Raw genomic sequence first — 7641 nt, forward strand, 5'->3', positions numbered from 1 at the left:
AAATAAATAAATATTAAGAAGCAGATGCTTTAGCGATAAGTGCAAATCATTCTATAATGGAAGCTTCTAGAACAGATTAGGGTTGAGATGTATTGTAAGTTCAGTGAAATGAGTGCTCTCACCTTGTCTGACTCAATATTTGGCCAAAAACCAATCACTTCACATGTCAGTGAAGGTGGAGACAGGCAGAGAAAAGGGTGGTAGGCATCTCACTGTGCACCAAGATCTATTATTCTTATTAATAACAATTCTTTTTTCTACAGTCCAGTAATTATCCCCCTCCTGGTCTAACCTCTGACAGTTTCTCATCCCTTTCCTCTTTCCAGTCTCCAAGTGGATGTACCTCCCCACTGCCCCCATGTGCCAAGATCTTAGTGCTGTGCTTTGTTCTGTTTCTTTTCTGCTGCCTTACAGATTCTCTGCTTAATGCTTCAAGGAAGGAGAGTAGCCAAGACCACCAATTTTTCCCAGACAGGCTGAGAAAGAATTGAAAAGAGCTGGACCCTCAGGCTCAGGTTTGGGGTTGATTCTGAAAGTTGACCAAGACACTTCCCAAGCAGTCAAGAAAAAGAAAGTGTTCCAGGCCAAGGATTTGGTGCGAGGTTATGAAGTTGTGTGAAGATGAGGAAGCTCACAACAATGTTCCAGGGTCAGAAGCTAGCTAGCTCGTCCTACAGGAAGCCAATGAGGAGCAGAGCTGCTCTCAGTGGGGAAACACAGAGGCGCTGTGAGCTCTGGGGAAGGGCAGCTTGAAGTCTCAAGGATGTGGCTGACACTCTGCTGAGCAGGTCTAGTGTACTTCAGATGCTTTAGTGTGGGGCTCTTGGGTGAGTGTTGCAACTTCTCAACTCTCTACAGGTGAATGAATGGTGTGGTCAAGAAAGTTTCTCAGGGGAAGAGAGATAAAGCTGGGTCACCTCTGAGGAGCCAGTGATGGGTTGGAGTGTGAGTAATGGTGTGGAGTTTTGGTTCTAGATTCTCCCTGGACTCGCCATTATGGGGGTGTGCTTGATCATCCCTGGGGTGTCCACTGCATACATCCACAATTTCACCAACAGGGGCAAGGAAACAGAGCTGCTCAAGTTCAGTCCCAAGGGCCTGGAGAACATTGACTAAGGAAGTGTTTTCCTGGCTGATGAGAAAAATCACTCAGCTATGTTCATCTGTTCCTGTTAGAAGGTTATGCAGCATATTATGTACTATGTGCACGTTATGAAATGCATAATAAAAAAAGTTTTCCAGTCATTCATGGCTGAGTCCTACTGAACCTGTCAAAGTTATTCTTAGTGGAAGGCCCCTACACAGGCAGGCAGGGTTTGGAGGTGCTTAGAGGTTAGAGGGTAGCTGGCAGAAGGATTGGGGGAAGGGCTAGAGTAGAATCGAGAGCTTCACTTTTATTTCATAGACAATAGGAAAACACTGGAGAAATGGCTGCCCCATCTAAAGGAGAGGGAGAGAAACCTATGAATGCATCCACACGCTGAAGGAAGAGGGATTTTTTTGTTTGTTTGTTTCCTTGTTTTGTTGTCTAGAAACAGGATCTTACTATGTCTGGCTTCTAATAGGCTCTGCTGCCCAGAATTTGTAGCTTCAAATTCCTAAGCTTCGCACTCAGCCTCACTGGTGTTGGGATCACAGGCATGCACCACCACACCCAGCAATGAAGAGAGTGCTGTGATCTAAGAAAAAAAAAATAAAGTATTGCAAGCACTCTTTAAAAGCTTTAGCAAAAGCTATCTGCATATGGAGTGCTAATTAAACTCTTTTTTTTTTTAGTTTGTTTTGCTTTCCCATGAAAACAAACCCTGCCCTCTGCTGGCACTTGTTTGTATTATTCTAAGAGCTTGAAAACAACAAATGGCATTCCCTTAATTGCTGAAAGACAAGTAATATTTATTAACACTAGTTGCCTTTGCTTGCATTTCAGTGTACCAGGGCTTTAATCCTATATGTATTTAATTCCAGGAACATGAATCAGAGTTGGGAGGGCCCCTGCTCTGTCTGTTGCTAAGAAAGATAGAAATGTATTCAAAGTGGGCTGGTAAATACTGAAAGCCTAGGCTCTGAAAATAAATGTGTGTGTATATCCATAAATATACTTACTTTATGTTTGCTGACATAAACACTGGACAGCACACAACCTGGAAAGCATTCAGAGATATTAGCTACTCTATAGTGAAGCCTGTGTAGCTAATTGATTCTCATAGATGCCTCTATTGATTTTTGCCAAGTGCTTGCATCAATACCCAACTTGCAGTTTAACCATGTCTGGACAAAATAAGACGTAGAAATGCTTATTATCCAACTCAGTCAGCAAAGAAGTAGCTGCTGTCATTGACAGATGAGTCTCTTTCTGACATCAATGTCAGTTAACATTTGTTTATGTTAATGAGCAAGCAAGGCTGGTAAAGATGTCTGGTGTAACTTCATCTGCCCATGACACCTGTGGCCTCCTTGCTATAACAGAGAGGATTGGCAGCGTTTTCCCTCAAACCTCTTTGCTACTCACAATGCGGTGGCTCAGATGTGCCTGCCTGTGAATATAATCCTCAACAAATTCACAACACTCCCCTGCCTTGTTTGGCTTAGACAATCAGTTAAGTAAGAACTCCAGTCACAATCAGTGGCTGCTCATTTCTCTGGTGTAAATACTCCTACGAAGCAATTTCAAGCTGCCAGACTATTGAACTGGGAAGAGATGCACAGTGACATACAACCATGTAGTATTTCTACCATATACACAAGTTCCCAAACCCAGCTTTCCTGACTGTGTGGCAGAGCTCACCTGACTAGCCCCCAGAGACTCCAGTTTAAGGCTCCTTTATCTAGGACTGTCTACTTTATTTCCGCACGGAGAGTCTACAGACTTTATTAAAATGACAAAATGAACAGTCTTTGTGTACTGTTCTGTAAAATAAGCTGAGGATAGGTCTGCTTGTCATTCATTTTTTAAAGTCAGTCATAAAGGTGATCCAGAATACACACATTGTCAAATGTTGAGGCCTAAACTGGGCATGATGGCACGTACTTTTAATTCCAGAACTCAGGAAGGTAGAGGCAGGCAAATCTCTGTGAGTTTGAGGCCAGCCTGGTCTACAAGAAAATTCCAGGCTATCCAGGCTACAAAGTTGACCCTGTCTCAAAAAACTAAGAACAAACACAAGTGTCTGGGCCCAAGGATGAGCTTCCTACAGTATTTTCTTTCTTTTCAGAAACAAACACAAAACATGGATAATGGGATCGTGAACACTAGAGCAGAGACTCGTGGTGTAGACATGAGCACATCTAGGACATAGCTCAGTGGAAGAACACCTTTTAAAGGGGGCATGATTCAGAGGTTGAGAGCAGGTTCAACTCCCAGCACAGAAGTTTACAATCATCTATCATTCCAGATCCAGGGGATGTGATGCCCTCTCTGGTCTCTGAGAGCACTGCATGCCTGTGGTGCACAGAAATACATGAAAGCAAAACAGCCACATAAAATAATGACAAAAACTTTAAAATGTGTGTGTATGTGTGCATGTATATGTGTGCACTTGTGCATGTGTGTGTGTACATGTGTATGTGTGGACTTGTACATGTGTGTGCATGTATGTGAGTGTGTTTTAAAGATAGGTGTGGGGTGGAGAAATGATGACTTGGCTGTTAAAAATACTTGTTGCTCTTCCAGAGGAATGGGGTTCAGTTCCTAGCACCCACATGGTGGCTTACAACTATCTGGCCAGACAGTGGTGGCACATTCGTTTAATCCCAACACTTGGGAGGAAGAGGCAGGTGCATTTCTCAGTTCGAGGCCAGCCTGGTCTACAGAGTGAGTTCCAGGACATCCAGGGCTATACAGAGAAACCCTGTCTTGAAAACAAAACAAAACAAAAACAAAAAACAAAAACAACAACAACAAAAAAAAAAACAAAACAACTATCTGTAACTCCAGTTCAAGGGGATCTGACACCCTCTCTGGTCTTTGGGCACACCAGCAAAAGATTGACCCCCAGATCTAAGTTTCCATCTGTGTTTAATTGTGTGCTGCCAAATCCTTCCCTGCCTTTGTCCCCAAAGCACAAACCGTGAGGTGAGTGACCCATACATGTGGCTGTCTCTCACCTTGAGGTGTAAATGGCTTGCTTTAACAACATTCTGGGGTAAGTACTCCATGAGGTGGAGGTGAAAGTCCCAGTGACATTTCCCTGTTCACATCATCACGGGTCCTTGTGGGTGTCCCTATTTTATTGCATTGTTTACCACAAAGTTCCTTTAAGACTCAGACCTGTTCATTCCAAGAGTAATTATTTACAAATTAACTGCAATCAAAATGGATATGTCTGTGTTAAACAAGCCAAGCCTCCGGAAAATTCCAGAGCTGAGAACATTACCTTTTCCCTTGGCTGGACAATGAGAAATCTCACGTTCTTGGGAATAACTAGAGGCAGAACATTCCTCTGGAAAATGGGCTGTTAGCCAATCTTACTGGGCACCAGGCACGGGCTTTTCTATCCTTCTTCCTTTGGTTTCCTTAGATGAATTGAGTAAAGGATGAAGCTTTAGTTGGCTCACAGGATTAGAGGTTTCTGTCCTTTGGTCTTGCTGGTTTGGGGCCTGTAGGTGAGGGAAGACATCGTGGTGGAACAATGCAGGGTAGGGGAGATGTTCACAGCAGGACAGAGGGGAATCAGAGAGAGGATAGAAGCCAGACTTCCAGTATTTTCTTCCCTGAAAGGATCTAGTAACACTTCCCCAACAAAGGCCTGTCTGCTAGCTTCCATTACCTCAAGAAGAACTGTTGAGAGGATGCTGAGTTAGAGGCCAGCCTGGTCTACAAAGTGAGTTTCAGGACAGCCAGGGCTACACAGAGAAACCCTGTCTCAAAAAACAAAAACAAAAACAAAATAAAACTGATCTGAAGTGAACTTGTATGAATTTACGCATAGTTCTTGCTTATCCCAACTTCTGGGATAACAAACCCTTTTCCTCTCTGCTACTGCTCTGATGTGGTTTGTCCCCTAATGGTCCTCGTATTGGAGCCTTGGCCTTGGTGTCATGGTGGAGCTCAGGTGGGGACTAGGAGGAGTTAGGGCACTGAGGGTACTATCCTTGGAAGCAATTAAGGGAGTTTTCTTGGGAACCTCCATTAGTTCTCATTCAAGCGAGTTCTAAAGTAGGAAGTTTGATGTCTGTTTTTCTGGCCTCCAGCCCGTGATCAATCTTACAAGTAAATAATGTCAACATTATGCTACCACATACATGAAGCTACATGGAAGGGGCTGCTTGATCTTAGACTGTACACCTCTGTCCTAGTTTATTTTCTGTGCTGTGATAAAACACTGATTAAATCGAACTCAAGGAAGGAAAGGTTTAACTCGGCTACAGGTTCTAGACCATCATTCAGGAAAGCCAAGGCAGGAACTGGAGGCAGGAGCTGAAGCAGAGACTGTGGAGGTGTGATGCTTACAGGCTTGCCTTCCTTGATTTACTTAGCCCCTTTCTTACACAGGCCAGGATCACCTGCCTAGGAATTGTGCCACCCACAGTAGACTGGGCCCATCTATATCAATTAATAATCATGAAAATGTCATACAGATATGTCTTAATCCCAATCTGATGGAAACAATTCCTTGACTGAGATTCTCCTTCCAGTTATGTCTAGGTTTGTCTCCAGTTGACAAAACTAACCAGGGCAGCTTCCAAAACCGCTAGCTAACTCCCCCCTCCCCCACTCCCCTTGCTGTTCTTATTTTCTCCTGGTGTAGAGATGAACCCACAGGCTCTATATATTCCAGACAAGCACTAACAATATACCATTTGGGCAACATCCTAGCCAACCTCCTCTTCTTCAAAAATTTCAACCTCAGGTATATTATAGCCACAGAAACAGACCAGTACACCCAAGGTAAAAAAAAATAATAGGACTATAGTCTTCTATATGAAAAATATAGGATCAAATATATATGGATTCATAATTTCTCAGACTTTAAAAGTAACATAGTTTTACATGGCATGCCTTTTGAGCCAGCCCCTAGTGAGGTCTAAAAGAATACTGTATGATCAATGGCATTTATATTTTACAGCAAAACATAAATGTTTGTATGGTATGGGATAAGTGAAATTGTATATTGTCTCCATTCAGTTTTAGGACAATTTTATCTTTGAGAATTATTATATATTTTTTGAGTCTGTATAGAGCCCTGGGTATCCTGGAACTCACTTTGTAGACTTGGCTGTCCTTAAACTCATAGAGACCAACCTGTCTCTGACTCCTGAGTGCTGGGGCTAAAGGGATGTGACACCATGCCCAACAAGAATTATTTTTAGAAATAGATATTTCAGGTATTTTTAAAAATAAACTTAGTGGTGTCCGTGTCTGTAATGGTAATACCAGCATCTTCTTTTCTGGATGCATTAAAAATATGTAAATGAGGGCTGGGGTAGTAACTCTGTGTTCAAGCACTTGCCTATAAGTTCAAGGCCTTGGATTCAATCCTCAGCACCACATACAAAGGAGTGGGTAGTGTTCTCTTGATTCCTGTTCAACATTTAAACCTTAAATTATGTTCATGTCTGTCTGTGTGTGTGTGTCTGTGTGTGTATGTTTTTGTGTGTGTGTCCCTTTGTTGTGTCTCTGTGTCTGAGTCTCTGTGTGTGTCTGTGTGTGTGTATGTAACTGTGTGTGTGTGTCTGTGTGTGTCTGTATGTGTATGCGTACATATTTCTGTGTTTGTCTGTGTGTCTATGTGTCTATGTGTGTCTCTGAGTGTGTGTCTGTGTGTGTATGTGCTTGTGTGTCTGTGCCTTTGTGTGTGTGTGTCTGTGTGTCTCTGTGTGTGTGTGTCTGTGTGTGTCTGTGTCTGTGTGTGTGTGTGTCTGTGTATGTCTGTGTGTGTCTGTGTGTGTGCATGTAGGTGTGTGTGTCTCTGTGTGTGTGTGTCTGTGTGTGTATGTGTCTCTGTGTGTGTGTATGTGTCTGTGTGTGTGTATGTGTCTGTGTGTCTGTGTGTGTGTGTGTGTCTGTGTGTGTGTATGTGTTTGTATGTTAAACACACTGATTCGTTTGACTGGTACTATATTATGCCAAGGAAAAATACTACTTTCTTTTAATTTCCCGAGACATCACAGAGACCAAGTTTCCCTAAACCTTGAAAAGTCACTGGGAATATTGTTCAATTTCAGAGAAGAACAAAAGGACTTATAGGTGGGAAGAGAGGCAGAGGGATCAGAAAATTGCCTTGTGAAGGAGAGCCTGTACTATAACACAATACCCTCGAGTTATACATGCTGAGATAGGTGTGTCCCTGAGACACTAAATGGAAGGATGTTCACAACAGTGGAAAGTGGCAGAGAGTTGCAGAGTTTTGGGATTGTAATTTATTGCCTAGCGCAGGAATAAAAGTTACCCACTGGCACAGCTATTTTTGAAGGCTGAACTTATTCACAGGCAGTGCTGGTAAAATACCAGAAGAAATACATAATGTCTTAACCCAGCTGCCACCTCATACAGCAGATTTGTACATGGGAGCCTTAAAAAGATTGACTGGTCTACTGTCCTATGGCAGTAGGAGACCACTTTTATTTCCCATGTTGAGTTTACAATGTCCCTCAAATTCCCTCCTTTTCAAACACACAAAAAGGTTTTTGTAAAGTTTCTCT

This window comes from Mus caroli, unplaced genomic scaffold (assembly GCF_978045245.1).
Source record: "Mus caroli unplaced genomic scaffold, Mus_caroli_1 scaffold_14, whole genome shotgun sequence".
In the NCBI taxonomy this organism is placed as follows: Eukaryota; Metazoa; Chordata; class Mammalia; order Rodentia; family Muridae; genus Mus; species Mus caroli.